The sequence below is a fragment of the Oryctolagus cuniculus genome, chromosome 13, assembly GCF_051225735.1.
Source record: "Oryctolagus cuniculus isolate XC-2025 breed Fujian yellow rabbit chromosome 13, ASM5122573v1, whole genome shotgun sequence".
Taxonomy (NCBI): domain Eukaryota; kingdom Metazoa; phylum Chordata; class Mammalia; order Lagomorpha; family Leporidae; genus Oryctolagus; species Oryctolagus cuniculus.
This window is the reverse complement of record NC_142879.1, coordinates 89,993,868-90,012,158: the sequence shown is the minus strand read 5'-3', so window position 1 is coordinate 90,012,158 and position 18,291 is coordinate 89,993,868. Positions and strand designations below refer to the sequence as shown.

General features: G+C 39.6%; 3 long non-coding RNA genes across 4 annotated transcripts in view; 2 read left to right on the top strand and 1 right to left on the bottom strand.

Annotated features, from left to right (window-relative positions):
* LOC149122729 (uncharacterized) overlaps positions 1-18,291 on the bottom strand; it is a 295,211-nt gene that overhangs the window by 125,413 nt on the left and 151,507 nt on the right. The gene's annotated exons all lie outside the window — the stretch shown is intronic.
* Positions 1-18,291, top strand: part of LOC149122730 (uncharacterized) — a 304,723-nt gene that overhangs the window by 213,347 nt on the left and 73,085 nt on the right. The window lies entirely within an intron of this gene.
* Positions 1-18,291, top strand: part of LOC149122731 (uncharacterized) — a 31,438-nt gene that overhangs the window by 11,827 nt on the left and 1,320 nt on the right. For both annotated transcript variants that reach the window (XR_016219379.1, XR_016219378.1), the window contains exon 2: positions 5,485-5,542. This is a non-coding gene — a long non-coding RNA (uncharacterized LOC149122731). The remainder of the gene's footprint in view (positions 1-5,484; positions 5,543-18,291) is intronic.

Below are 18,291 nucleotides of genomic sequence, written 5' to 3'. Positions count from 1 at the left end.
ATCTCTTTTTTTACAGGCAGAGTGGACAGTGAGAGAGAGAGAGACAGAGAGAAAGGTCTTCCTTTGCCATTGGTTCGCCCTCCAATGGCTGCCATGGCCGGCACACTGCAGCTGGCGCACCATGCTGATCTGAAGGCAGGAGCCAGGTGCTTATCCTGGTCTCCCATGGGGTGCAGGACCCAAGCACTTGGTCCATCCTCCACTGCACTCCCTGGCCACAGCAGAGAGCTGGCCTGGAAGAGGGGTAACCGGGACAGAATCCGGCACCCCGCCCGGGACTAGAACCCGGTGTGCTGGCGCCACCAGGCAGAGGATTAGCCTATTGAGCCGCGGCGCCGGCCACAGCTCTTTATTTTGCTGATCTTTTATATTGTTTTTTGGATTCATTTTTTAAATTTCCTCTCTAATTTTGATATTTCTTTTCTCCTATTAGTTTTGGTTTGGTTTGCTCATTTTCTAGATCCTTGAGATGCATTGATAGCTCATTTATTTGGTGTATTTCCAGTTTCTTGATATAGGCACCAATTGTTACAAACTTTCCTCTTAACATTGCTTTTGCTGTACACCATAAGTTTGATATTTTGTTGTTGCTTCATTTGTTTCCCAAAATGTTTTATTTCAACTTTTATTTCTTCTATGACCCACTCTTTATTCTGAAGCATATTGTTCAGTCTCCATATGTTTGCATATGTTTCAGAGATTAAGTTGCTGATTTCCAGCATCATTCCATTGTGGTGTGAGAAGAAGCGTAGTATGATTCTGATTTTTTTTTTTTTTTGGTTTAGGAATTTGCTGATGTTAGCTTTATGGTCTAGTATGTGGTCAATCCTAGAAAAAGTTCCATACACTCCTGAGAATAATATGTATTCTGGAACTGTAAGGTGAAAATTTCTGTGGATATTTATTAGATCCATTTGGTCTATAGTGTTGATTACCTCTGCTGTTTCCTTGCTGAATTTCTGTCTTGTGGATCTGTCCATTCCTGAATGTGGGGTATTGAAGCCCTCCATTACTATTATGTTTGAATTTATGTCTCCCTTTGCTTCATTTAATGTTTGTTTTAAATAGTCAGGTGCCCTGTAATTAGGTGCATATGCATTTATAATAGTGATATACCCTCCTAGCGTGTAGGATTTCTGATGAGAAGTCCACTCTGAGTCTAACTGGAGATCCTTGAAATAAATCTAGTGTTTCTCTTGTGAAGATTTTAGAATCTTTTCTTTATGTTTTACTGTGGAAAGTTTGCTTATAATCTATCATGGTGAATATATTTTCTGGTCATTTCTTTTAGGAGTTCTATATGCTCCTCGGACTTAAATGTCCCTTTATTTCTCCAAATTAGGGAAGTTTTCTGGAATTATTTCACTAAAAAGGCCTTCTCATCCATCCCATCTTTCCAAAACTTCATAAATTCCTAGAACTTTTATGTTCGGTCATTTGATAGTATCTATAATTTACCAACAGTGTATTTTAACTTTCTAATTTCTTCTTATGTTTGATCTCTCTGAATGATTTCCTTTTTTTTTTGTCTTCTAAGTCAGATATTCTTTCTTTTGATTCACAGATTCTTTTGTTAAGGCTTTCCACTGCATTTTCTAATTTGCTCTATTGACTTCTTCATTTCCAAGATTTCATTTTGATTTCTCCTTAAGTTCTCAATTTCATGGGAGAAAATTTCTTTCATGTCATGTATAGATTTTATTAGTTCATGCATTTTCTTCTGATTACTTTTAAGCAATCCTGTGATCAATATTTTGAATTCTACTTCTGGATATTTTTAATCTCATCATCTTCACAATCTATTATTGTAGTTTTGTGTTCTTCGGGGGGCATCATTTTGTCTTCCATATTCTTGTTTGGTGCATTTGTTATTTAGTATTTGTGGACATAGTCATTTTATTTTTGCTGTTGCAGCTTTTATCTGTGGACTATGTCTGTGTTCATTATCAGATTGTCTGCTTTCAGGAAATACCTAAAGGCATGTGGTGATTGTAGCCAGGGAGCTCTGTTCATTGCTTCAGAGTGAAGGGTGTGTCTGAAGTGACACACCAATTTTGGCATCTTAAATCTCTTTTTTTTTATTAGAGGGGAGGTTTCTTCTTGCCTGTTGGTGTAGATTCATCTGAGCTCCTCTCCTCAAATGAGACCAGTGCCTGGGTGCTAGCCCCAGAGGGTATATTATTTATTGGCACTGCCACAAGGACCACACAAAGGATCTGTGCAGTTTTCAGTATAAGTTTGGATTCTCCAGCAATGACCCTTGCCTGGTAACCAGGGAATGCTGATTGTGTGGAGCCTCCCACACTGACTGCTCAAAGTCCCGGTGACTCCCTTTTTGCTCCCACACAACCTCAGTATTTACACAGTCCTAGCACAGAAGCCTCACACAGTCTCAAGCAGCATACCCCCCCTGCCAGATCTCCCCACCAGATCAGGATTCTCTGCTTGGCTGCTTTCAAGATGCTGACACAAGCTAGCACAGCTGTCATATGTGTCAAAATGGCACTTGTTCTATATCACTTGCTTACATGTTGCAGTTGCAGGGTGCTATGGACAGAGAAAATGTGCCCCCTCTTTTTTTTTCTCCTCTAGTTTGGCAGGTACATTATCCCCCAATTGGCTCCAAGTCAGATTCTCTCTAGGCTCTTCCTGCAGCTTTTTCACCCATGGATTTGGCTTATGCAGTCTGGTCTCACCACACTCTCCTCTCTGATGTGGAGGCTCTTGGCTGCTGGAGTTCTGAGTTGTGAATCCCTCCATGTAGGTCCACTTTGTCCCTCCAATATGTAGAGCTTCCTCTGCTTTTTAACCCAAAACTCTTGCCTGAATCTGCAGTCTTTCCATTTTTTAAAGACTATCTTCCCCAAGAATAGAGCAGCAAGCTCCCTCCCTACTCTGCAATCTTGCCCCTGATCCCTATTATTGTTTTCTAATGGAGGAGAGCTTACACGTATCTGGATTTGTCCAACATCAAATATTAATAACCTTAATGAGAAGGGAAGAATTTAATTCCATGCAAAGTTAAATCAGAAGAAATTAACATATATGTTCAGGTACAGGACTCCATCCTTTAATAATGTGTGGGTGGTAGGAATCCAAGTGCTTATGCGCCAACTACTGCCTCATAGACATCTTAGCAGGGTGCTGCCTTGAATATGCAGAATATCAATCACGCATCTGGGCATGTTGGTATTAGATATAGTATTTCCCAAGCAGCAGACTAACTTGCATCACAACATTTAACATTCCCAAGTCTGATGGTTTGCTATGAAATTTTGCCTGGGTCCTGTATCTCCAACAGGAAGTTCTGAGGCTTCTTCATAATATAACTTTTCAAATCATGTTGGTGTTATATTCACTGAATGCCAAGAAGCATTTTAGGGAAGAACTACATGAATATTTGGAAACTGGGAGGTGTCTTTTGCAATAATTACTATAAAGATATAGCATAATAAATGTGTATTATATTCATTTTTCTACACAGCTGTGGACAAAAATATCGTGGTTACAAGCAGAATATATTCTATAGAATTTTCAGTGTGTAACATCAAAATATGTTCCAGTGAAACTAACAATATGAAGTACCATGAAGTATATTTGTAGCAACAGAACAATAGTTAACATCACCCAAGTATTTTTCTATAGGGTAGATTTTAGTGGCAGCATTTGTTTCTTTCTGTGGTATTTTGCAACTTGACTCACAAGCATTCTTAAAATAAAAAATTGCTTCTTGGCAGTAACATTTTAAACAAATTAAGTAGCAAGTACATGTTTCTTTTGACATAAAGATTACGTGTGCCTTATCACTGCCAATCAGTATAATTGTTGGTGATCTTTCTTTATTTTAACTTTTATTTAATGAATATAAATTTCCAAACTACAGCTTATGGAGTACAATGGCTTTCCCCCATAACTTCCCTCCCACCTGCAACCCTCCCCTTTCCTACTCCCTCTCCCCTTCCATTCACATCAAGATTCATTTTCAATTCTCTTTTTACACAGAAGATCAGTTTAGCATATATTAAGTAAAGATTTCAACAATTTGCACCCACACAGAAACACAAAGTGAAAAGCACTGTTTGAGTACTAGTTATAGCATTAAATTACAATGTACAGCACATTAAGGACAGAGATCCTACATGAAGGTAAGTGCACAGTGACTCCTGTTGTTCACTTAACAAATTAACACTCTTGTGTATGGCATCAGTAATCACACTAGGCTCTTGTCATGAGCTGCCAAGGCTATGGAATTCCTTTGAGTTCACCGGCTCTGATCATATTTAGACAAGGTCATATTCAAAGTGGAACTTCTCTCCTCCCTTCAGAGAAAGGTACTTCCTTCTTTAATGACCTGTTCTTTCCACTGGGATCTCAATCACGGAGATCTTTCATTTATGTCTTTTTTTTTTTTTTTGCCAGAGTGTCTTGGCTTTCCATGCCTGAAATACTCTCATGGGCTTTAAAGCCAGATTCATGTGCTTTAAGGGCTGATTCTGAGGTCATAGTGCTGTTTAGGACATCTGCCATTCTATGGGTCTGCTGTGTATCTCGCTTCCCATGTTGGACCATTCTCTCCCTTTTAATTCTATCAGCTACTATTCGCAGACACTAGTCTTGTTTATGTGATCCCTTTGGCTCTTAGTCCCATCATTATGAACAATTGTGAACAGAAATTGATCACTGGGACTAGTGAGATGGCATTGGCACATGCTGCCTTGATGGTATTGAATTGGAATCCCCTGGTATGTTTCTAACTCGACCGTTTGAGGTATGTCAGCTTGAGCATGTCCCGAATTGCACATCACTTCCCTCTCTTATTCACACTCTTATATTTAACAATGATCACTTTTCAGTTAAGTTTCAACACTTAAGAATATCTGTGTATTGATTACAGTATTCAACCAAAAGTATTAAGTAACACAAACAAAACAATTACTAAGAGGGATAACGTATTAAGTTGTTCACCAACAGTCAGCGCAAGGGCTGATCAAGTCACGGTTTCTCGTAGTGTTCATTTCTCTTTAACAGGTTTCCTTTTTGGTGCTCAGTTAGTTGTCACCGATCAGGGAGAACATTTGATATTTGTCCCTTTGGGACTGGCTTATTTCAGTCAGCATAATGTTTTCCAAATTCCTAACAGGGATCACTTTTCAGTTGAAATTTAAACACCAGGAATAATTGTGTTAATTACAGAGTCCAACCAATAGTACTAGAACAAAAAACTACTAACATGGATAAAGTATTACATTGTACATCAACAGTCAGGACAAGAGCTAATCAAGTCACTGTTGGTGCTCTTTCAAGGACATCTTCTTTGGTCCTTGTCATGTGTAAAGCACTGTTACTACTGAGGGAAGCTGATTGGTGTTCTTTTCTACAGCTAATGTATTTGGTATTTTGTATTCACTTCTATCAAGATATTGCTCTGAGTCTAGGAGCAAATAACACCAGTTCTCTCACATTTCCATTTATCTTCTCATCCAGGTACAGTCCTAATTCCCACTACATGTTTCCAAGGCCAAAGAAAATGAACACACCACCAGTAAGTTGTTTATTTTTGTTTGCATTATATTGTGATATAGCAGCTTTATGAGTATATTTCATTAAAATCGTGAAATAAATATTTGACAACATAAAATTGTCATGATTATAAAGCATTAGAAATATCAAACCTGATATCAAATTTGTTTCTAGTCTCTGTGATGCTATAATGGTAACATGTTTATCATGTTATTCAAATTGGAACACAGGATCTCCTAAATTATTGTAAAATATAAAGCCTGAATTTGTATTTATCGGTCTTATCAATGATATAGTAGAGGTAGTTACACTGAACTAGTAAAAAGTTGTGGCCAGCACTGTGGCACAGTGGGTTAATTCCCTGGCCTGAAGTGCTGGCATCAAATGGGTACCGGTTTGAGACCCGGCTGTTCCACTTTTTGTTTGTTTGTTTGTTTAAACTTTTATTTAGTAAAAAAGTACAGCTTATGGGTTAAAAGGGCTTTTCCCCCCCATAATTTCCCTCCCACCCACTACCCTCCCATCTCCTGCTCCCTCTCCCATTCCATTCACATCAAGATTCATTTTCAATTCTCTTTATATACAGGAGATCAATTTAGTATATATTAAGTAAAGATTTCAACAGTTTGCACCCACATAGAAACACAAAGTGAAAAATACTTTTGGAGTACTAGTTATAGCATTAAGTCACAACGTACAGCCCATTAAGGACAGAGATCCTACATGGGGAGTAAGTGCACAGTGATTCCTGTTGTTGACTTAAAAAATTGACACTCTTGTTTATGGCATCAGTAATCTCCCTAGGCTCTTGTCATGAGTTGCCAAGGCTATGGATGCCTTTTGAGTTCGTCAGCTCCTATCTTATTTAGACAAGGTCATAGTCAAAGTGGAAGTTCACTCCTCCCTTAAGAGAAAGGCACCTCTTCTTTGATGGCCTGTTCTCTCTACTGGGATCTCACTCACAGAGATCTCTCATTTAGGTCCTTTTTTTTTTTTTTTTTGCTAGAGTGTCTTGGCATTCCATGCCTAAAATACTCTCAAGTGATCTTCAGCCAGATCCAAATGCCTTACGGGCTGATTCTGAGGCCAGAGTGTTGTTTAGGACATCTGCCATTCTATGAGTCTGCTCTGTATCCAGTTTCCCATGTTGGATCGTTCTCTCCCTTTTTTTATTCTGTCAGTTTGTATTAGCCAACATTAGTCTTTTCTTTAACTTTTATTTAATAAATATAAATTTCCAAACTACAGCTTATGGAGTATAATGGCTTCCCCTCATAACTTCCCTCCCACCTGTAACCCTCCCATCTCCCGCTCCCTCTCCCCTTCCATTCACAAGATTCACTTTCAATTCTCTTTATATACAGAATGTCAGTTTAGCATATATTAAGTAAATGTTTCAACAGTTTGCACCCACATAGAAACACAAAGTGAAAAATACTGTTTGAGTACTAGTTATAGCATTAAGTCACACTGTACAGCACATTAAGGACAGAGATCCTACATGAGGAGTAAGTGCACAGTGACTCCTGTTATTGACTTAACAAATTGACACTCTTATTTATGACATCAGTAATCAGGTTAGGCTCTTGTCATGAGTTCCCAAGGCTATGGAAGCCTTTTGAGATCACTGACTTTGATCATATTTGGCAAGGTCGTATTCAGAAAGGAAGTTCTCTCTTCCCTTCAGAGAAAGGTACCTCCTTCTTTGATGACCTGTTCTTTCCACTGGGATCTCACGGAGATCTTTCATTTATGTCTTTTTGTTTTGCCAGAGTGTCTTGGCTTTCCATGCTTGAAATACTCTCATGGGCTTTTCAGCCAGATTCATGTGCTTTAAGGGCTGATTCTGAGGTCATAGTGCTGTTTAGGACATCTGCCATTCTATGGGTCTGCTGTGTATCTCGCTTCCCATGTTGGATGATTCTGTCCCTTTTTTATTCTATCAGCTAGTATCTGCAGACACCAGTCTTGCTTATGTGATCCCTTTGGCTCTTAGTCCCATCATTATGATCAATTGTGAACAGAAATTGATCACTGGGACTAGTGACATGGCATTGGCACATGCCGCCTTGATGGGATTGAATTGGAATCCCCTGGTATGTTTCTAACTCGACCGTTTGAGGTATGTCAGCTTGAGCATGTCCCGAATTGCACATCTATTCCCTCTCTTATTCCCACTCTTATATTTAACAGCAATCACTTTTCAGTTAAGTTTCAACACTTAAGAATAACTGTGAACAACTTAATATATTATCCCTCTTAGTAGTTTTTTTGTCTGTTCTACTTAATATGACTGGTTTAATTCTGTAATTAATACACAGTTATTCTTAAGTGTTGAAATTTAACTGAAATGTGATCCCTGTTAAACGTAAGAGTGGGAATAAGAGAGGGAAGAGATGTATAATTTGGGACATGCTCAAGCTGACTTGCCCCAAATGGTAGAGTTAAAAACATACCAGGGGATTCCAATTCAATCCCATCAAGGTGGCATGTACCAATGCCATCTCACTATTCCAAGTGATCAATTTCAGTTCACAATTGATCATAATGAAAGGACTAAGAGTCAAAGGCAGCACATAAACAAGTCTAGTACCTGCTAACACTAACCGATGGAATAAATAAAGGGGAGAGTGATCCAACATGGGAAGTGCGATATTCAGCAGACTCATAGAATGGCAGATGTCCTAAACAGCACTCTGGCCTCAGAATCAGCCCTAAAGGCATTCGGATCTGGCTGAAAAGCCCATGAGAGTATTTCAGGCATGGAAAGCCAAGACACTCTGGCAAAACTTCTCTGTGAGTGAGATCCCAGTGGAAAGAACAGGTCTTCAAAGAAGGAGGTACCTTTCTCTGAAGGGAGGAGAGAACCTCCACTTTGACTATGACCTTGTCTAAACAAGATAAGAGTCAGAGAACTCAGAGGGCTTCCATAGCCTTGGAAACTCATGACTGGAGCATAGGGAGATTACTGATGCCATAGACAGGAGTGTCAATTGGTAAAGTCAACAACAGGAGTCACTGTGCACTTACTCCTCATGTAGGATCTCTGTCCTTAATGTGCTGTACATTGAGATTTAATGATATAATGAGTACTCAAACAGTATATTTCACGTTGTGTTTCTATGGGGATGCAAACTGTTGAAATCTTTACTTAATGCATACTAAACTGATCTTCTGTAAAAAAAAAAAAAAGAAAAGAAATTATCAATTCCCAACTTGACTCTCACTGGGATTAAACATGACAATAGGTCTGATCTGATTTCATCATCATTTAAAAAAATCATCTATTATTTTTCACTTTATGTTTCTGTGTGGGAGCAAACTGTTGAAATCCTTACTTAATGTATACTAAGCTGATCTTCTGTATATTAAGAGAATCGAAAATGAATCTTGATGTGAATGGAAGGGGAGAGGGAGTGGGAAAGGGGAGGGTTGTGGGTGGGAGGGACGGTATGGGGGGGAAGCCATTGTAATCCATAAGTCGTACTTTGGAAATTTATATTCATTAAATAAAAGTTAAAAAAAGAAAATAATAAAAAAGAATAACTGTGTATTGATTACAGTATTCAACCAAAAGTATTAAGTAACACAAACAAAACAATTACTAAGAGGGATAACGTATTAAGTTGTTCATCAACAGTCATGGCAAGGGCTGATCAAGTCACCGTTTCTCATAGTGTTCATTTCTCTTTAACAGATTTCATTTTTGGTGCTCGGTTAGTTGTCACTGATCAGGGAGAATATATGATATTTGTCCCATTGGGACTGGCTTATTTCAGTCAGCATAATGTTTTCCAAATTCCTAACAGGGGTCACTTTTCAGCTGAAATTTAAACACCTAAGAATAATTGTGTGTTAATTACAGAGTTCAACCAATTGTACTAGAACAAAAAAAACTACTAACATGGATAAAGTATTACATTGTACATCAACAGTCAGGACAAGAGCTGATCAAGTCACTGTTTCTCATAGTGTCCATTTTACTTCAACAGATTTCCCATTTGGTGTTCAGTTATTTGTCGCCGATCAGGGATACCATATAATATTAGTCCCTTTGGGACTGGCTTATTTCACTCAGCATGACTTGTTCGAGATTCCTCCATTTTGTTGCAAATGACTGGATTTCATTGTTTTTGACTGCAGTATAGTATTCTAAAGAGTACATATCCCATAATTTCTTTATCCAGCCTACCACTGATGGGCATTTACGTTGGTTCCAGGTCTTGGGTATTGTGATTTGAGCTGCAATAAACATTAGGGTGCAGACCGCTTGTTTGTTTCCCAATTTCATTTCCTTTGGGTAAATTCCAAGGAGTGGGATGGCTAGGTCGAACGTTAGGGTTATCTTCAGGTTTCTGAGGAATCTCCAGACTGACTTCCATAGTGGCTTCACCAGTTTGCATTCCCACCAACAGTGGGTTAGTGTCCCTTTTTCCCTACCTCCTCTCCAGCATCTATTGTTGGTAGATTTCTGAATGTGAGCCATTCTAACCGGGGTGAGGTGAAACCTCATTGTGGTTTTGATTTGCATTTCCCTGATTGCTAGTGATCTTGAACATATTTTCATGTGCCTGTTGGCCATTTGGATTTCCTCTTTTGAAAATATCTTTGAGGTCCTTAGCCAATCTGGTTTTTGTTTTCTTTTGTGTGGAGTGTCTTGATCTCTTTGTAGATTCTGGCTATTAACCCTTTATCTGTTGCATAGTTTGCAAATATTTTTTCCCATTCTGTCGGTTGTCGCTTCACTCTCCTGACTGTTTCTTTTGCAGTACAGAAACTTCTCAATTTGATGAAATCCCAATAGCTGATTTCGGCCTTGACTGCCTGTGCCTCCTGGGTCTTTTCCCGAAACTCTTTGCCTGTGCCAATATCTTGAAGGGTTTCTCCAATGTTCTGTAATAACTTGATGGTGTCAGGTCATAGATTTAGGTTTTTAATCCATGTTGAGTGGATTTTTGTGTAAGGTGTAAGATATGGGTCTTGCTTCATGATTCTGCACGTGGAAATCCAGTTTTCCAGCACCATTTATTGAATAGACTGTCCTTGTTCCAGGAAATGGTTTTAGATCCTTGGTCAAATATAAGTTGGCTGTAGTTGTTTGGGTTGATTTCTGGCATTTCTATTCTGTTCCATTGCTCTATCCATCTGTTTCTGTACCAGTACCATGCTGTTTTGATTACAACAGCCCTGTAGTATGTCCTGAAATCTGGTATTGTGATGCCTCTGGCTTTGTTTTTGTTGTAGAAGATTGCTTTAGCTATTCGAGGTCTCTTGTGCCTCCATATGAATTTCAGCATAGTTTTTTCTAGATCTGAGAAGAATGTCTTTGGTATTTTGATTGGAATTGCATTGAATCTATAAATTGCTTTTAGGTGAAGGGACATTTTGATGATGTTGATTCTTCCAATCCATGAGCATGGAAGATTTTTCCATTTTTTGGTAGCCTCTTCTATATCTTTCTTTAAGGTTTTTTAATTTTCATCGTAGAGACCTTAGTGTCCTTGGTTATGTTATTCCAATGTATTTGTTTTTGTAGCTATTGTGAATGGGATTGATCTTAGAAGTTCTTCCTCAGCCATGGCATATCCTGTGTATACAAAGGCTGTTGATTTTTGTGCATTGATTTTATATCCTGAAACTTTGCCAAACTCTTCTATGAGTTGCACTAGTCTCTTAGTAGAGTTCTTTGGGCCCCCTAAATAAAGAATCATATCATCTGCAAAGAGGGATAATTTGACTTCTTCCTTCCCAATTTGTATCCCTTTAATTTCTTTTTCTTGCCCAATAGCTCTGGCTAAAACTTCCAGAACTCTATTGAATATCAGTGGTGAGAGTGGGCATCCATGTCTGGTACCATATCTCAGTGGAAATGCTTACAACTTTTCCCATTCAATAGGATGTTGGCCGTGGGTTTTTCATAAATTGTTTTGATTGTATTAAGGAATGTTCCTTCCATACCCAGTTTGCTTAAATTTTTCATCATGAAAGGCTGTTGTATTTTACCAAATGCTTTCTCGGCATCAATTGAAATAATCATATTGTTTTTCTTCTTCAGTCTGTTAATGTGGTGTATCACATTGATTGTTTCATGCACATTGAACCATCCTTGCATACCAGGGATAAATCCCACTTGGTCCAGGTGGATGATCTTTCTGATGTGTTTCTATTGGCCAGAATTTTATTGAGGATTTTTGCATCTATGTTCATCAGGGATATTGGTCTGTAATTCTCTGTCAATGCTGCATCTTTTCCTGGCTTAGGAATTAAGGAGATGCTGGCTTCATAGAGAGAATTTGGGAGGATTCCCTCTTTTTCGATTGTTCTGAATAGTTTGGGAAGAATTGGAGTCAGTTCTTCTTTAAATGTCTGGTAGAATTCAGCAGTGAATCCATTTGGTTCTGAGCTTTTCTTTTTTGCGAGGGCCTTTATGACCATTTCAATTTCTGTCTCAGTTATGGGTCTGTTTAGGTTTTCTATGTCTTCCTGCTTCAATGTAGGTAGGTTGCATGTGTCCAGGAATCTATCCATTTCTGATAGGTTTCCATATTTGCTGGCATACAAGTCCTTGTAGTAATTTTGATGATTCTTTTTATTTCCGTGGTGTCTGTTTTATGTTTCCTTATGATCTCTGATTTTATTGATCTGGGTATTTCTCTTCTTTTTTTAGTTAGTTGGGCCAATGGGGTGTCAATTTTTTAATTTTTTGAAAAAAACAGCTTCTCGTTTGGCTGATTTTTTAAATGTTTTTTTTTTTTTGATTAATCCTGTTGATTTCTTCTCTGATTTTATTTATTTCTCTTCTCCTACTAGATTTGGGTCTGCTTTGCTGAAGATTTTCTAGATGCTTGAGATGAATTGAAAGCTCATCTATTTAGTGCATTTCCAATTTCTTGATGTAGGCACCTATTGATATAAACGTTTCTCTTAACACTGCTTTTGCTGTATCCCATAAGTTTTGGTATGTTGTGCTGTTATCCTCATTTACTTCCAGAAAATTTTTGATTTCTCTTTTAATTTCTTCTATGACCCATTGTTCATTCAGGAGCATGTTGTTCAATCTCCATGTGTTTGCATATGCTCTAGGGATTCCTGAGTTGCTAATTTCCAACTTCATTCCTTTATGGTCTGAGCAGCTGCATGGTATGATTCTAATCCCAAATGGTATGATTCTAATTCTTTTGAATTTGCTGAGACTTGCTTTATGGCCTAGTATTTGGTCAATCCTAGAGAAGTTTCCATGTACTGCTGAGAAGAAAGTAAATGCTTTCTGTGTAGGATGAAAAGTTCTGTAGATATCTGTTAGCTCCATTTGGGCTATAGTGTCATTTAAATCTACTGTCTCCTTGTTTATTTTCTGTCCTGTTGATCTGTCTATTTCTGAGAGTGGAGTATTGAAGTCCCCCAGTACTATTGTATTGTGGTCTAAGTCTCCCTTTAAGTCCATTAACAAATCTTTTAAATAAACTGGTGCCCTGTAATTAGGTGTATATACATTGATAATCGTCATATCTTCCTGTTGAATTGATCCCTTGATCATTATATAGTGCCCCTCTTTTTCTCTCTAAACAGTTTTTGTGGTAAAGTTTATGTTGTCTGATATTAATATGGCTATGCCCGCCCATTTTTCATTTCTGCTGGTGTGGTATATCTTTTTCCAGCCTTTCACCTTCAGTCTGTATGCATCTTTGCTGGAAAGATGTGTTTCTTGTAAGCAGCAAATAGATGGGTTTTGTTTCTTCACCCAGTCAGCCAATCGGTGTCTTTTAACTGGACAGTTCAGGCCATTAACATTCAATGTGACGATTGCTGCATAGTAACTTTGCCCTGCCATTTGCCAAAGATATTTTCTAATATAGGTTTTGAACTTCCTGTGATCTTTTGCTGTGAGGTTTCCTTCATTTACCTTCTTTCATATTGATGACCATATTTCTGTGTTTCTGTGTGTAACACATCTTTAAGCATCTTTTGCAGGGCTGGACAAGTGGCAACAAATTCTTTCAACTTCTGTTTGCTGTGAAAGGTCTTTATTTCACCTTCATTCACGAATGAGAGCTTTGCAGGGTATAATATTCTGGGCTGGCAGTTTTTCTCTCTTAGTACCTGGGCTATATGTCACCATTCCCTCCCAGCTTGTAGGATTTCTCATGAGAAGTCAGCTGTGAGTCTGATTGGAGATCCTCTGAGAGTAATCTGACGTTTCTCTCTTGCACATTTTAGGATCTTTTCTTTATGTTTCACTGCAGTGAGTTTAATTACAATGTGACGTGGTGAGGATCTCTTTTGGTCATGTATATTAGGGGTTCTATGAGCTTCCTGTACAGGATGTCTCTGTTCTTCTTTAAACCTGGGAAATTTTCTGCTAGTATCTCACTAAAAAAGGCCTTCTAATCCTTTCTCCCTCTCCATGCCTTCAGGAACTCCTAGAGTTCTAATGTTGGGTTTTTTAATAGTATCTTGAAGATTCCTGACAATATTTTTTAGATCTCTAATTTCCTCTTCTTTTCTTTAGTTTGACTGTATATTTTCCTGTGCTCGGTCTTCTAAGTCCAATATTCTCTCTTCTGCATCACCCATTCTGTTTTTAAGGCTCTCTAATGTGTTTGTCATTTGATCAATTGAATTCTTCATTTCCTTATGATTTCTCATCACTATCGCTGTTTCATGTTCTACTGGTTCTTTAATTTCATTTTGATTCCTCCTTAATATTTCATTTTCGTGAGAGAGATTTTCTATCTTGTCCATTAAAGATTTCTGTAGTTCAAGAATTTTTTTTTGAGAACTTCTTAGTGTTCTTATCAATTTTTTGAGATCCACTTCTTGCATTTCTTCTATCTCATCATCTTCATAATCTTGATTTGGGATGTGTATTTCATTTGGGGGTGTCATACTGTCTTCCTGGTTCTTGTTACCTCATTTTCTGCGTTTGTTGTTTGGCATATTGGAGATATTTGATTTCTCCTCATTATACTGTGACTCTATATTAAGTGGACTGTCTGCTTTTCATGGATCCTTAAAGGCTGTGATGGGTGTGGACAGAGAGCTCTGTTTGGTTCTTTGGGGATAAGGGTGTGCCAAAGGTGACTCACCCAGATTGTTCTCCCACTTGCTTGCTCTCTCTCACTCTCTCTTTTTTTTCTGACTCAGTTGGGAAGTAATTCCACACAGCTGAGTGGAATTGAGGGTAGTTGAGGTATGAAATCTGGCCCCTGTGGGTATTTGTCTGGTTACCCCTGGGACCACACAAAGAGTCCATGCAGCCCTCAGTGTGGTCTCAAATTTCTCAATAGTCTCTCCCCAGTTTCCCCAAGTTACCGAGTTTGTGTACTCGGTGAGTTCTCTCGCCCTCCCCTCAGATTTTCACAGTGTCAGTTCGTTAGCTCCTCACTTTCACTAACTAGGTCTTAACCTTCTGTTATTTCTCCCCACCAGAGTCAGGTTTTTCTGCTTGGCTAATGGCCGGCACCTCTTTACATACATAAAATGGCACCGGCTCATTGTCTTGCTTGGCTTTGTAAGGTGAGTGGAGAGAGACGTTAATGTCTGTGCCAGTTCCCCTTATTTGTTCATTTTTTCTCTCCACCAGTCCGCCTGGTGAGCTTTCCCCAGTGAGGCTTTCATTCCCTGTAGGCTCTTTCTGCCTTTCCCCATCAATGTCTTGGGTTACCGAGGTTTTTATTTCACCTCCCCTTCCAGCGCTGGTGCACAAACTCTGCAGCACGGCTTCTGCAGCGGCGCAGCTTGTGGGGCTCGGCTTCTGCTTCTATGGTGGCGTGGCTCCCATGGCTCGGCTTCCACATGGTGGGCAACATTGCTCTCTTCGTAGGTCCTCCGTGTCACCTCCACTAGATCCAGGAGACTTTCCTCTGCAATTTTTTCTTGAGCCTTTTCCTGTGGCTACGGTAGCTCCACTTTTATTAAACTATCTTTTCCCAGACTATCGGTGCGCACCTTCACTATTCCACCATCTTGGCTCCGCTTGTTTGTTTTTTTTGACAGGCAGAGTTAGACATTGAGAATGGCTGCTCCAAAGCTAGGAGCCAAGTGCCTCTCCTGGTCTCCCATGTGGGTGCAGGGCCCAGGGACATGGGCCATCCTCCACTGAACTCCCGAGCCACAGCAGAGAGCTGAACAAAATCCAGCACCCTGACGGGGACTAGAACCCAGGTGCCAGCACTGCAGGCAGAGGATTAGCCTATTGAGTTGTGGCACCAGCCTTGGCTGTTCCACTTCTGATCCAGTTCTCTACTTTGTGCTGGGAAATCAGTAGAGTATGGCCCAAGTTCTAGGGCCCCTGCACCTGCGTGGGAGACCTGGAAAAATCTCCTGGCTCTTGGCTTGGTATTGGCACAGCTCCAGCCACTGTGGCCAATTGGGAAGTGAACCATCAGATGGAAGACCTTTCTCTCTCTCTCTCTACCTCTCCTCACTCTCTATAACTCTGACTTTCAAATAAATAAATATTTTTAAAAATAAAAAAAAAAACTAGGAAAAAGTTACCTAGTGTTAAGAAAACAAATTACTGAATATTATTTTTTGTGGTTGAATTTCTTGAATAGTGTGGTTCCTAATAGTTTCTTGGAGGCTGAATGTAATTCATGGGCAGGAATAGGAATGTGTAGGGAACAGAATCTGCAGCATTTAGCTTTTTTTTTAGGATTTATTGCTTTATTTTCAAGGGGGCAGAGTTACAAAAATAAAAGAAGGGGAGAATGAATCTGAGAATCTTAGAATCTTACATCTGGTGGTTCACTCCCCTAAGAGTCACAATGGTGAAGGTTAAGCAATATTAAAGCCAGGAAGCAAGAGATTCATCTGGGTCTCCCACCCAATGCAATGGCCCATCTCCCAATGCTTTCCCTGGCACATTTTCAAAGGCTTGGATTGTAAGTTGAGTTGCTAGGACTGAAAGCTCCATCGATATGAGATGCCAGCCCTTGCAGGTGGTAGCTAAACCTGTTATTTCTCAATGCCAGCTCCCATGGCAAGTCCTTAAAGAGCTCTCCATACAATTCTCCCAGCCTGTCTATAGATTCATGTTGCATTGCTGCCTTTCCAAAATAATATCTTAAGGCAAATCATTCCTTTCTTCATTATTACTTTATGCTACTGAAAGTGTTTTCTGTAGTTGAATTTGTTTTGTTTTGTTTTATTATTTATTTGACAGATAGAGTTAGACAGTGAGAGAGAGAGAGAGACAGAGAGAAAGGTCTTCCTTCCCTTGGTTCACTCCCCACATGGCTGCCACGGCCAACACTGCACCCATCTGCAGCCAGGTGCCAGGTACTTCCTCCTGGTCTCCCATGCAGGTGCAGGGGCCAAAGCATTTGGTCAACCCTCCACTGCCCTCCTGGGCCAGAGCAGGGAGCTGAATTGGAAGAGGAGCAACTGGGATTAGAACCCAGTGCCCATATGGGATGCCAGTGCTGCAGGTGGAGGATTAACCAAGTGAGCCTCATTGCTGGCCCCTGTACTTGAATTTTTTATGCAATAAAGTAAATTATGTATTTGGCAGGTAGAAAGACACAAAGTGAGTGAAGTAAGCTAAGAAAGACAATAGTGGGGACAAAACTGTGGTATAATGTGTTCTACCACTGCCTACAATGTGGACACTCCATATTTAGGCTGGTTCAAGTTCTTTCTGCTTTGCTTCCAAACCAGTTCCTTGCTAATATAATTCTACTTTCTTCTCAGTTTTACACATCCAAGTATTCCATACACTCTCCCATTCACAACACCTTGTAGTTCTTTACAGATTTGACCCTCTTGGATATGACATTCCTGCTTCCTTCCCAGGGTAGCCTCTCCCACAGGTTTCAGAACATAGTTGCTATTCCCCATTGAATACTTATTTGTAGCTATCCAATGTGAATTTATGCTGAACATATCTAAAATGAAAGCCTCGTTATTCATTTCTCCATTTACTTGTTTTTTTTTTTTATTTATTTTTTTTATTTTTATTTTTTTTTTGACAGGCAGAGTGGACAGTGAGAGAGAGAGACAGAGAGAAAGGTCTTCCTTTTGCCGTTGGTTCACCCTCCAATGGCCGCCGCGGCCGGCGCGCTGCGGCCGGCGCACCGCGCTGATCCGATGGCAGGAGCCAGGAGCCAGGTGCTTTTCCTGGTCTCCCATGGGGTGCAGGGCCCAAGCACCTGGGCCATCCTCCACTGCACTCCCTGGCCACAGCAGAGGGCTGGCCTGGAAGAGGGGCAACCGGGACAGAATCCGGTGCCCCGACCGGGACTAGAACCCGGTGTGCCGGCGCCGCAAGGCGGAGGATTAGCCTAGTGAGCCGCGGCGCCGGCCCATTTCTCCATTTACTTGTATAAGGTATTACTATGAGCTAGCCTTGGCCAAAACATCAAAATGTTTTTTTTTTTAAACTCCTCCCACTTTCTCATTTTTAAAGTCATCTGGTTTAAAATCCTAGTACTTTTGCTTTTTTGTTTTTAAATATTTATTTTATATCTAAATATACTCTCTAAAAATGGAAGTAATCATATATATATCCTTATATGCTTAGAATTGTTTTTGAATTACAGTAAATCTATTCTCTTGATATTTGTAAAATAGAATATAAATAATAACTACTGCTTTCAGTTTAAAAATTGAGAATTATTAATTTGGCAAACATCTTGAAGAATGTATTAGCTCAGTGCTGAGCTTTTATCTCTCCTCAGATGGGATGACAGGCTTAGGAGTCAGTAGGGGAATGCAATCAGTAGTTAGGACATGCAAGTGAACCAGACTCAAAATCAAGAATGTAAATAAAGG